At 36.3% G+C, this 13,695-nt stretch overlaps 1 pseudogene; it reads right to left on the reverse strand.

Moving 5' to 3' along the window:
• Positions 1–2,415: 2,415 nt before the first annotated feature.
• Positions 2,416–4,085, reverse strand: LOC111146867 (annotated as a pseudogene).
• Between the last annotated feature and the right edge of the window lie 9,610 nt (positions 4,086–13,695).

Below are 13,695 nucleotides of genomic sequence, written 5' to 3' on the forward strand. Positions count from 1 at the left end.
CTCTCTCTTCACCTGCTAATTAACAGATGAGGCAATGGACGTTTAGGTCATTTCCATATCTTGGCTATTATAAATAATGCTGCAATGAACATGGGAGTGTATATATCTCTTCAAGATACTCCTTTGGATATATCTCCTTTGGATATCTATCCCAAAGTGGGAATACTTCATAATATGGTAGTTATATTTTTAATTTCTGAGGAAACTCCATGCTGTTTTTCATAAGCTAAGCCAATTTACATTCCCACCAACAGTTTAAAAGGGTTCCTTTTTCTCCACAGCTTTGCCGATACATGTTATTTGTATCTGGTTTTTTTTTTTTTTTTAAGTTTATACACCTACTTATTTAGTAATCTCCATACTAAGCATTGCAAATATCCACAGTGAAAGAGTCCTTGTTGTATTCCTCTCTTCTTGGGTTAATATGGACAGCAGTATGTAAAGGATGATCAGCTTAAGTGGGAGAGAATTGAAAAAAAGTAGGAACTCTTCTGTCTTTCTTTCTTTCTTTCTTTCTCTTTCTTTCTTTCTTTCTTTCTTTCTTTCTTTCTTTCTTTCTTTCTTTCTTTTAATTAACATATAATGTATTATTAACCCATGGGGGTACAGGTCTGTGAATCATCAGGCTTACACACTTCCCAGCACTTACCATAGCACATACCCTCCCAATGTCCATAACCCAACCACCCTCTCCCTACCCCCTTCCCCCAGCAACAGCAACCCTCAGTTTGTTTTGTGAGATTAAGAGTCTCTTACAGTTTGTCTCCCTCACGATCCCATCTTGTTTCATTTTTTTCCTTCCCTACCCCACAAACCTCCCACTTTGCCTCTCTAATTCCTCATATCAGGGAGATCATATAATTGTCTTTCTCTGATTGACTTATTTCACTCAGCACAATACCCTCTAGTTCCATCCACATCATTGCAAATGGTAAGATTTCATTTCTTTTGATGGCTACATAGTATTCCATTGTATATATATATACATATATATATATGTATATATATATACCACATCTTCTTTATCAAAGTTATTATTTCAGAGATACAATTATGGAACTGCAATAACCAGTAGCCATGATATTCCAAGTATATATTATTAATATAGTGAAAATACCAGTAATATAGAGAAATCAAATCAAATATCATGAAAATTATTTTCACCAAATATTACACTATTTTTAAAATGTCACTTTTTTCATGTGTATCTGAGTAAGTTGCATAAGTTTTATTTCATAAGAAAGAAATTATTAAATTTTAAGTTGATATTCCTTAAACTGTATTTCTTTTTTTCTTTTTAAAGATTTTGTTTATTTATTTAAGAGAGAGAGAGCGAGAGAGACCTTGAGAGGGGAGAGAGTCAGAGGGAGAAGCAGAGGGAGAAGAGCCAGATGTGGGACTCCATCCAGGACTCTGGGATCATGACCTGAGTGGAAGGCAGTCACCCAGCCAACCGAGCCACCCAAGTGCCCCTAAAGTGTGTTTCACAGAAAAGTTGGTTCCATTAGATGTTGGAAACAAATAAACTGATTTTACATTAAAAATTTTTGTAAAGTACTGCACACTGTACCTCCCTTTTAGATAGTCACAAAACTTAAAAACACTGGAGGGTCTGATAAATCCTATAAGATTTCTACACTATATACTTTCAATATATATACTACCATAATGATCACAGGACTCCTTCTGCCAGACATTAGCAATTCTTAACATACTCTGAACTACTGTTTCTCAGAGCAGTCTTTGAGAATCTTTGTTAAACAATATACGTATGTAAGTATGTATGCATGTATATATGTAATGTATGTATGTAGGTAATGTATGTAAGTATTTATAATCTCAGAGAATTTATTGTTTCCAAGTAACAATATTGAATTTCTGTATCTGGAAGCCATCCATGAATATAACATGTCTGTTCCATTAGTCAAAATGAGCTGCCCAACCAGAAGGACAGATGCTGTTTAATCAAATTCCTGTGGGAATGAGTGGGCTATGACTTCCCTGATTACAGTTTAGGTTGAGAAGATTCTTTCCTATTGAATTGGGTGGCCTGCTTTCCCTGTTAGCTTAAGTCCTCATGTGGTACTGCTGAGTTGGCATGGGTCCCTTGATTCATCCTAATCTGTGAAATGTCAATGTTATCCAAAGTCTGCAATAGGTCTGGACTGAAGGAGTGAGACAAAAGTTTGCCATTTCAATTTGCCAGACGTTGCTGCAATTATAATACTGCGACCATTATTAAAAACTGAATGGTCTCTGCTCTGTTCTAAAGGGAAGAATGTGGTTTTGAGTATCCCTGGGGTGAGAACACTTGGATGATCTGTACCATTGCTTTTTTAAAAAATTATTTGGTGTGGCTCCTGCAAATGGTGGACAATCCTTTTTCTTTGGAGAGGATAATCACCCTGCCTGTTTTCACCACACTTCTGTGCTATGGCATGTCTCATGCAGGAACTTCCTTTTCCCTTTGGAATGTCCTTTCTCCCTCTAGATTATCCCGGGCTTGCCTCCTCTTACAAAGATTATGGGCAGTTTGCCATTCACATAAAGAGGCTATTTTTCAAGCATCTCTGTCCCAGGTAGAGGAATTTCTTGGGTAGCAGGAACAGAGCCACCTCCAGGCACCATCATTAATTACCGTCCCTCCTGAACTGATCACGTAGTCTGCCCCTGGTAGAGTTATGATGGAAGGCCCTTGCTCACTGCTGGTTTGTTGGTATTGGCCTCTGTTTGAACAGTCCATGCCTCTGTCAATCTGGCTGCTGAGACGGTGGTCATGCCTTGCTAGAGAGTGAAGCCATCTGCATCAACTGGCTGATAGAAGATGGTCTGCCCTTCAACAGTCTGTGCTACATGCTGCTCCTGGACAGAGATCGGCAGCCATGTTTGTGTCTGACTGACACCGCAAGCTGCCTGTGGCTGCTGAATGATGATCGCTGAGTGGGGTCCTGTTGGCCCTGCACCTGCAACGTTTGTCCTCTGTTCCTGTCCCAGAGCTGGATTTATCTCTACAGATCCAGCAAAATCTGCTACAGATTCTTTGTCCCAGATATAGGTTCTTGTGTGATGATGTGACTTGTCTGCAAGGGATTGTTTGGACCATGTTAGGTTGGCCAGTTGATGTGATTAACAGGCCAGTGATTAATGCTGACTTGTACCACTAATGGATGCTCCTGGACCTGCTATTGAATCTGTCTAACAATCTGCTTTGTTATTGCTATCTGCTGCATTCTGCTCCACGTTCCAACCAAGTTAGAATCCCATTCACGAGGAGCTTCACTCTGGAGGTCCTACAGGACAGGGAAGTACACTGGAGAGTGCAGGGGAACTTGTGGCAGGCAAGAACACTTGTACCTGGAAACTACTTGGACCTAAGTGTGAGGAAGAAAGACATGCATCTCTACATGGCACTAACATTCTGAAAGGGTCCAGACCTTTAGTGTGCCTGCTCCAGTGATGACATCCCTGAATGGTAATGGCCTCTGCAGGCCTTGGACTGGAATGCCAGGAGGCACTCACAGGCTCTGGTCCAGGGCCACCAGCTGCTCTGTATAGCTGGCTAGACTCAGCTCAAATCTGGCAATTTATTCTTCATTCCACACATACTCATAGGCATACTTATATGCACATTGGATTGATAAAGATATGAAGATATTTAGGCAAAGATTTTTCAAAAAAAATCTATAACACAGTAGGAAAGGTGGGAAAGCACAGGAAACTCCAATGAAAAGACAAACTATGTGATAAAAGAGAAGTAGAAAGAAACTTCTAGGGATATTAGAAGAGTAATAACCCCATCTGAATACCAGAGAATAAAGTACCAAAAGAGTGATATTTGAACATGATCTTTAATGTAAAAAAAGATCTTGACCAAAAATGTGGGGAATGTATGGGAAACAGGGTAAATGTCTTGCAAAAAGTGGAGGAACAGTCCACCCCTCTCTTGTTCTATTTGTCTAGTGTGGGCTTCTCATTGTGACCCTTGACATCAGCATATCCCAGGTATCTGGCCTGGTGCACTCATCCTTATAGCTGACATCCACAGCCATGGCTTCCTGTGAATCATAAAGACTGACGATGTCCATCCTAAACCAGTCTCCTAAACCCAGACCATTTCACCAAATTCTTCCTTGATCTCTTCCAATGAGTGCCCCACAATAATCCTAAGAACATTATGTCCATCATTTCCTCACAAATCTATGCTGCCCTGAGTCCTCTAACTTAATATATAGCAATAAAATCCTTGAAAAAACAGTAAGGGGGAATCCTTAGGCAACAATAACAATCAGATGATGTCACATCTCTAGACAATTTAGAATATCCCTCAGAAATTGTCCACCCAGAAGAGATGAGAAAGAGTGATAGCAATCTACTCTAAAGAAAGTTTCACTGGCAATGGAATCTCCCTGAAATGCGTCTCTGTGAAGTGGAAGAAAAGAGCAGAGCGGATTTTCAACTTTAAGGGGATGCATGCAAGACTAGCGGCATAATTTGCAGTGCTCAGTAAAAAATGAAAAGTGGGCTCCTTTATTTAAAAATTATTAGGAATTATCAAGTCGGCAACAGTAGAGCACGAAAGTGAGCGTGGGGCCCTTCCGTGTGCTAGCTCTGGGCGAATGCACAGCCCATACCCCCTGAAGCCATGCCTGTGTGCAAACGCTAACCGGCCAGCATTGGTGATTTATAAAATACTTGAGGTTCACAGTAAAGGACTATAAGGTTATATTAAAAATAGGAAAATATTCATAGAAAATTTTTAAAGGGAAGTAAAAGAGAAAAGTGAGTTCTCAATGAGAAAAAAATGTGACATCCAACTTTTCACTATTCTGTGCATCCTCTATTCAGCTCTACCTTATAATTACCAGACATGGTATGAATTACTTTGTCAATATTCACACCAGTTAGGGACGTGAGCTTTTACTTTACCAACTCACAACCATTCTGCATTCAAGCTTTTCTTACAAGTGTGTTTGACATCTATTCATGTATTTTATGATTAAGAACCCTCACCGTGTCCACGGGTATTTGTCTTCACCTGCACGTGCTTATTTTAAAGAAAATATTCACGCAGCTCCTGTGAAGTCTTGTTTTCAATTCTGACATCTTATCTGCAACTTCCTTCCTGATAACCTCAGAAAAAAGCTTATTACTTCTGTTCATATTCTATTCTGCTCTTATTTAATTCCTTCCATTATCTCTCAGTAGTACAAAGTTTTCTATTATTGATCACGCTATCTTTCAAGAAGTATTGGGAGACTTTTCTGTTGTTTTATTCACTTTCAGGGCAACACATCTCCATATCATCAGCTGTGCTTCTTCAGTCAATGCATTTTACCCTTTCAGTTTCACTTCATTATTTACTCTTTCCAGTGTATGAGATATTTTCCCAGATTGAAGCAAATTAGGCATCCATGCAAAATGTATATCTAGCAAGACATATATAAAAGAATTTTATGAGTATCTGGGATGCATTTGTAGATTATTGTTGACATATATGCCCCCACTGGTCCAGTTTTGATCCCTCGTCATCAGAACCTGTCAATCATTCTAAATTGTATGTGGGTTTTATAATGTAAGGATATTTCCCAGAGGCTAAAACAACTGAAAGTCTTGGGCAAATGGAAAAACAAACTAATAAATAAATAAATAAATTCAACAAAAGGCATGACAGAATGTGCCATTCTGTGTATTTTTACAATTTGGATTTTCAGTGCTCTGCCATATGGAAAAGATGAAAAATTCTATTACTAAAATTCTTATGGTAAAGTAGTTTTTGAATCCATCTTGTTTTAGAAAACAAATAAGGTAAATTAAATATTCTGAATGATTTCAAGAGCAGAAAGCATGATACCATGTATTTTGTATGGTTGTTAGGTTATTATGTTTTTAATAAATGGTACATATAATTCTTTTGATATGTAATTTTAATGACATGTATAGCAAATAAATGTTTCTGTAATTCTAACCTCTTGAGCATTGTTTGTTATTCTGGACACATGCTACTTTCCTTTACAATATTACTACATTCAGTATCTTTTTTCTGTTTCATTTCATAGTTAAGAAGGAGAAAAGGCTTATTAAAGAACATGTTTTTAAAATTTAAAAAAGCACAAGTTAGAAAATATCCATATATAATTTTCATTTTTCATAAGTTCTTGTTAGGCACCTAGTGTCTATTATCATATCATGAATTCTGTAGTGGGGGTATTTAGTTCTATATCATGTGTACAGTAACATAGAGTTTCCAGTATTTTATCAGCTAACCATGTGAGTTCCAAATTCATATTTATTCTGAAGGATCTGAGAAATAAACCTATAGGATTCTGTAGAAACTATATAAACACAATCTAAATTATAAAATATAATATTGTAATATTATAAAATTGGATGTATTCAGAAGTATTATGGTGTTATTGTTTCCTTTTATTTTTATTTTGTGAGTGTGCAATAAACCCTAAAGTCTTAATTATTTAATACTCTGTGAATCACATGTCATTCAAAAGTGACCAAGGTCAGGCATATGATGTGTCAATCACATTCCTGGCATAATTAAAATTTTACCACAGGAGCTGGTTTCCTGTGTTCCAGTTTCCCTTCCTCCCAGATACTAGAGTATGTGTGTGTTTATGATGGTGTTTGAGAGCCATTTGTGTTCGGAATGGTGTAGGCATTTCAGGGCAGAACACTTTTAACTTACAACTATTTGAGAATACAATTGCAGAAGATAACTCATTGAAAAGTGGAAAGTTTATCACGTTTCTGTTGTATTGCTATGATCTCTCATATGATGATCACATCTTAATTGACAAAATAAAAAATAAAAGAAACAGATAAGAAAATTAGAACAGAATGGTAATCTTACCCAGAGATGAAGGTACATACTTAGAAAGGGGAAGATAAACAGTATGGGAAAGTTCCAACTCTAAGGTTTAAAATGAGATTACAAGCATGGTCAACATTAAATAAATTATGTCAGTAGGGTATTGTGGCTTGGTGAAATATATTTTAGAGGTGTAATATTAAATTATACTAACTGGGGGCGACATTAATAAAGTCAAGTGCAATGAATCATCAAGTATCTTCTAAGCTGAAGCAGGATATGTTATGAATCAATTTACGATTTGTTTATATCTTGAGATCCAAATCACTTCATACTCAAGATGGCTATTGAACTCAAGAGAACAAATCTACAGGGATACACGTCAAATGGAACTGGACTGCAGGTCAGGCCTGTTAGAACAAAGTTTTCAATTCTGGAATGTACATTAAGACCAGACCCAGTACTGCCCACAATTCTGAAGAGGTAAAAGAATTTTGGTATAAAAAATCAAAGTCTGGGGCACCTGGGTGGCTCAGCTGGTTTAGCGACTGCCTTTGGCTCAGGTCATGATCCTGGAGTCCCAGATTGAGTCCCACATTGGGTTCCCAGCTCCATGGGGAATCTGCTTCTCCCTTTGACCTTCTCCCCTCTCATGCTCTCTCTCACTCTCTCAAATAAATAAAGAAAATCTTAAAAAAAAAATCAAAGTCTGTATTGTCCCTTTCACTGCCAATGTCTACTAATTCTGTGGGGTTCAAACTCTGATAACTGATATTTGTTGTTGTGAATTATTTAGCAACAAGGTAAAATTGTCTATGCTTACACAAATAATTTTGGTATATTTTTAGAATTTCATGCATTGCAAATAGGGAATACACTTGGTGTATTAAAAATAAACCATGCATTAGAGAAAAGAAAATCTCATATTCAAAAGAAACACCATAAAGCCATGTTTTCGAAACAGAATGCAATAAAATTAGAAATCAATGAGAAAATGTTATAAAATCCTCATATCTGGTAACCAACAAACTACAAAGTGAATTCTGGCTCAAAAATAATTAGTACCTAATTCCTATGGAACTTCCACATGACAAAATATGAGAGCCAAAACTGAACTAACCCTTGTAAGAAAATTTGTAGCTAAAAATGCAATTCAAAAGTAAAATGTTTCTACTATACAGCCACTAGAAGCTAAGAGTTAAAAAGACAGATAATTATAAATATCAGTGAGAATATAAACCAATAAATATTCATATACTACTGGGGACAAGTACATTAGTGCAATCACTTTGGAAAAGTTTATAACCTGATGGTATCTTTAAAAGTTGAACACTTAAATATCTTTTAACCTAAAATTTATACTCTTAAGTACACGCTTAATAGAAATATTTATAACATATATCAACCCTAAGACATGGGTTAGAATGTTCATGACAGCACTATTTTAATTGAACCCAAACTTAAAACTACCCAGATGCACAGCAATATTAGAATGGAAATCAAATTATAGTATATTCATATAATGTAATACTTTCCAATAAGGAGAATGAATAATTTGGTGTACATGCAATATGACTAGATCTCATAAGCATTACATCCAGTGAAAGAAGCAAGATGTAAAAAGTTATATACTATTTGTAATGAAATACTGTGGAATCCCATACAGAACACCGCTTTAGAAGTGGGTAGAAACAAAGAGACTGTGAGAGGACTTTCAAGAGGTTATGATTTTTGGTCTAGTCTACTAGCAAAGAAATCCATTTGTCAAAATTATGTGAGCTACATTCTTATATGCACCATTCAGTAGTTTATATTATACTTTAATAAACAGCTTTAAAAAGATGAATAAATGTTAAAAAATATATAAGTGCTCCATTCAAAATTCCACAAAGAATAAGAAATCCAACATACAAAGAGTGAAGAAAGTTGGTTTTGAAAAAGAGCCAAGAGCAATGAATGAGAGCAAATTACAAAGCCTCATTCAGGCTTAAGGATGGGTGAGAATGATGATTTGGACTCAATTAAGGTTAGTATCACCTTCATTTCTTACAGAATCATCCACAAGTAGTTCAAATTCAAATCCAATTTATGGTCACAGGTACATGTGATTACATTTCTTTCCTTCAAACAGAAGAACAAAACAGAGAAAGAACTCCCAGATGAAAAGAATTCAGTTAGGCAGTGTTTTTTTCTGTTTTAAGTGGTAGTAGGGGACAGTGGATGAGAGGGAATATGAACACAAAAACAATAGTTTTATTTCTCCGCATTGTTTCTTGATGTATTATTGGTTCTACTTTTGTTTCTACTATGGCAGGTATGGCTAAGTTCTACCTAGCAATCAACCATTGATGCGTCCTTAACTAGTATTTAAAAATCCTTGATGCTGTTGACGACACTTCCTCATTAATCTAGTGAAGTATCTTTTTAATTCCACATTAAACTAACATAGGTCCAATTTAGTTGACAGGTGATAGCAATTTCAGCAAAAGTCACTGTATCACAAAACCTAATACAAAAGTTAAAAAGAATGAAAACTCCATGTGATTCAGCTCTTTGAACATGTTGTGTATGGATACATTTCACCACCCATACATGGTTTATAAATTCCAATCATGCTTCTTTCCCCTTTTTGAGGGTTCAACAGCATTTTTTTTTTGTTGTTGTTGTTGTTAATTATATTCAGCAGCTCATTGCTCAGAACATTTCTTAGGGATCCTTAGCCATAGGTAAAGGTATCCCCATATGGGAATAATAGAGTATGTAATCTCTCCACAACAATCTCAGACTCTGGGTCTGTATGACCAGCAAACTCCTTTTAGCTAGACAATAACCAGCCACTTGGGAACATAACTTTTGAAGTTCTCAAAAGAATTACTCTCTCCATGAAGCAAGTTTGACATGAATATAAAATTTGTATAATCATGTCTTCCTCTCTGGCACCAGGCTGTATTTCCTGGACCTTTTGTAATTACCTTCTCTGCCAGATCTGTACTGTCCTGGGATAGCAAGATGAAAGCCCAATCTTAATCTCATGGTGCCAGAGCATTTAAGACTCTTATCCCTAACTTTTTATTCATCCTTAGAAAAAAACAAACCAAAACAAAAAACTGAATTAATCTTTCTTACTTTAATATGCATTTTAAAAATTTAGTAGCATCACTATTTATTCCCTCTAATATTCAGCTTGATATTATTACCATGACCACTACCATGCACACATTCATACAAACACACAGAATGCACACTTTCTGCTGTCATATCTTATTGGCAAGGTTTGATATGAGAGGATATGCCAAACCATCCTAAAGTAAGACAAATTTTGAAATTTTGTGAAATATATGTATTTTGCTTCATATAAACTATTCCCCTCAGATGTATCAGTGAGACAAACTATGGATTTCATGGTAGTGGTCTCTGAGAACAACAAAGACAAAACACATATCTTTATTTGTGTCTCTTGCAATTTCTTATTGAATAATTTACCCAAGTGGATACCAATTTTGAATTGGAGAGCCTTCCATTTTTGTTCGTTAAAATTAAGTGTTCTTAAGGTTGCCGTTAAGCAGAAATTGGAGATGCCTTGGGGCACTCTCAGAAATGGGAAAGACATCATTTTACCTGACAGATTGTTCTACATAAGTACCACAAGAAATTGACCATATGGTCACTCCACATTCTCTAGAGACTTTCTCTTTTTAGGCTTCAAGCCAGTTTCCCCAATCTCCTTTTATTCAGCCTTGTAACAGTGAGGTCCTAGAACATAGGTATTCCTATGTGGAGATTGTAGAGGCAGTTAACTTCTGCTAGTGGGATAAAGCAAATAAGTTTAACAAATCAGTTACTTCATTCTAGCCCCTTATAGATAGGGCAACAACTACATAGTCAAAGTTGGTAGGGATGCTAACGAAAGTGACAATTTCACTTAATCCACTCTAGTTCCACTATGAGGTGCCATGGCCCATTTGCAAAGATGGAGTTGCTTGAAAATAATCATAATATAAATTAAGTAAGTAGGGTCTTGCTTTTTTATGTCTTCAAAGATTCTCTTATCCTAGAATGAAGTGTTAAAACTCATTAACAACTGATTAATTAACATTAACAACTGTTAATCATTAACAACTGTTCAAATTAGGGATTTCTGTTAGACCTTCCTCATTATTTTGGATCTTGACTCTGCCAAATGTATGAAATAGCATTATCTCCTGAAATCTCATTTGTTGTTTTATATATAATATAATATAATATAATATAATATAATATAATATAAATAGCATTTTCCATCTGATCTACTATCACAGTTTCCCTAATTTAGGAAGCATCGTAAAAACTGTTCATCCCACTTGCAATGACTCCACTGACTTTTCTATTGTTTTTAATAATTCTCCATAGCAAGAGGCAGCAACTCCACTCCCATTAGAACACTAACTCCAAGACACTTGCATGTCCTATAGAATGTATAATGGGTTAATAGCTGGATCTGGCCTTCATGTTCATCTGTTGCCAGACAGGTAAGCTCTACTATGGGGTTTGCTGCAATTTCTAAGCCCAAGGAATAGATTAAAGTGTGCCATCCTGAGAAGTGACCTAGATACACTCCCTTTTTTTTCCTTTCCTGTAACTGCCATATGGTCTTATTGCATTTAGCAGGCTGAAACTTCCCTTCTCAAATCCAGTGCTCTGCTTGTGCTTAATTGAGTAGATAATAAGATTATAAAGCACAAGATCAATGGCAGGCACAGAATACCAGGTAGAAGCAACCAAGCCACAGGGCTTCCATGCAGGTGCCCCAGTTATAGTACAGATGAAGAGCCTCTTAACCTGTAACAGTTGTAAGCCACCTGTCAGGCAACACGTGAGACTGGATGCTACAGGGAGACTTGACTCACGTGGATGCAAGAGTAAGGAAAGTTCTCACTTGGGAAAATTTACCAGTAGAGCTTAGCTCATGTCCAGAGTCCTAATCATCACCCCTAATCCTGAATTCTCACTTGGGTAAGAGATTAACAGGTGCCCTTCCAAATGTTGTTTGAATTATACATAGTACTGAGAGATCCTAATCCTAGAGGCCTGAATTCCTTTGCCAGAGGCCCTCTCCTAGAAGCCTCTTAGATGTTCCTTTTTGTACTTTTTTGCCTTAAAACAAAACAAGAGGGGGATGTAGCTTGTATTTATTTTGGTCTTACCCTTTTTTCTTTCTTTTTTTCTTTTTAAATTAACATATAATATATTATTTATTTCTGAGGTACAGGTCTGTGATTCATCAGACTTACACAGTTCACTGCACTCAGCATAGTACATACCCTTGCTGTTGTCCATCACCCAGCCACCCCATCCCTCCCACTCCCCTCCACTCCAGAAACCCTCAGTTTGTTTCCTGAGATTAAGAGTCTCATATGTCTTGTCTCCCTCTCCGGTTTCATCTTGTTTCATTTTTCCCTCCCTTCCCCTATAATCCTCTCTTATTTCTCAAATTCCTCATATCAGTGAGATCATTTGATAATTGTCTTTCTCTGATTGACTTATCTCATTTAGCGTAATACCCTGTAGTTCCATCCACGTTGTTGCACATGGCAAAATTTCATTTTTTGATGGCTGCATAATATTCCATTGCATATATATTCTACATCTTCTTTATGCATTCATCTGTTGATGGACATCTAGACTCTTCCTATAGTTTGGCTATTGTGGGCATTGCTGCTATAAACATTGGGGTGCATGTGCCCCTTTGGATCACCATTTGTATCTTTGTGGTAAATATACAGTAATGCAATTGCTGGGTCTTACCTCTTTTTCACTTAAACCACTAGGCTATTCTAGCAATCCTGCCATAGCTACTCCAAAGTCCAGAGATTATATTTACAAAATATTTGTCAAAGTTTTTTTGTGTGTGTATGTGTGCACATGTGCACACGCATGCACACACATGTAAGCTGATAGGGAGGTGGGGAAAAGGAGTTGTCTGTTACTAGAAAAGTTGATAAGTAAAATGTAGAGAAGGCATATTGCATGATACACATAAAAGTTAGAGTCATCATAAACAGTCTAGGAGAATGTTAATGTACTTCACCCTGATACATTAACCTTTCCTCAAAGAGGATCACAAAGAATCCCTATAATTTTATCAGCCAGCATTTAAATACAGAGGTTCTTCTTTGAACTTGATGGCCCTTCTTAGACAGGAGAACTGTCATCTCTCCTGCTCTATGAATGTTTTTCATAGATACAAATAAGTGTAATAGATTGTTCTTTCTATTAAACTAGAGTGTGTTGCTGTTCTGTGTCTCCACATCTGACTGGCAACCCACTATGATCACAGTGGCAAAAGCTAACATAACCTTATACTTTGTTATTAATCTAATCTAAAGTTTGGGTGGTTGACTAAACTTAAAAAAGATAAGATAGTTGCTTTAAAAAAATATTATGTCTATTCTTGTAAGCCTGGCTTATTAAATGTATATCACTCACTGGACTATAAGCTAAATTAGTTGAAACACTTACTTTGTCACATTTACAAATTTATCTCTGGAGCACAGTACATTGTTGGTTTCAATGTGTTTTTAAAATAATGAATAACCTTTATCATTGTGGCCTAGTTATATATCCTAGCTCTTCCTACATATTCTCATCCAGACCATATGTTTTAATAATCATGTGTGGAACTTCATACTTACTTTTATTATATTAAAGTGTTTTCCAAAGCTATAGATTAAGGAGCTTTTTAAATTAATAATTGTGGCAGAAATCGCCTTGGTTCCTTTCTACACTGGATACAAAGAAATATAATGTTGCCCTGATGTTAGCATGTTTATATGATATTTTGGTTAAGAAATAGTGAGTGCACATGACATATGCCACCCCTGGGTGAAAATATTTAA

This window comes from Enhydra lutris, unplaced genomic scaffold, assembly GCF_002288905.1.
Source record: "Enhydra lutris kenyoni isolate GAN:26980312 unplaced genomic scaffold, ASM228890v2 scaffoldscaffold15, whole genome shotgun sequence".
Taxonomy (NCBI): Eukaryota; Metazoa; Chordata; class Mammalia; order Carnivora; family Mustelidae; genus Enhydra; species Enhydra lutris.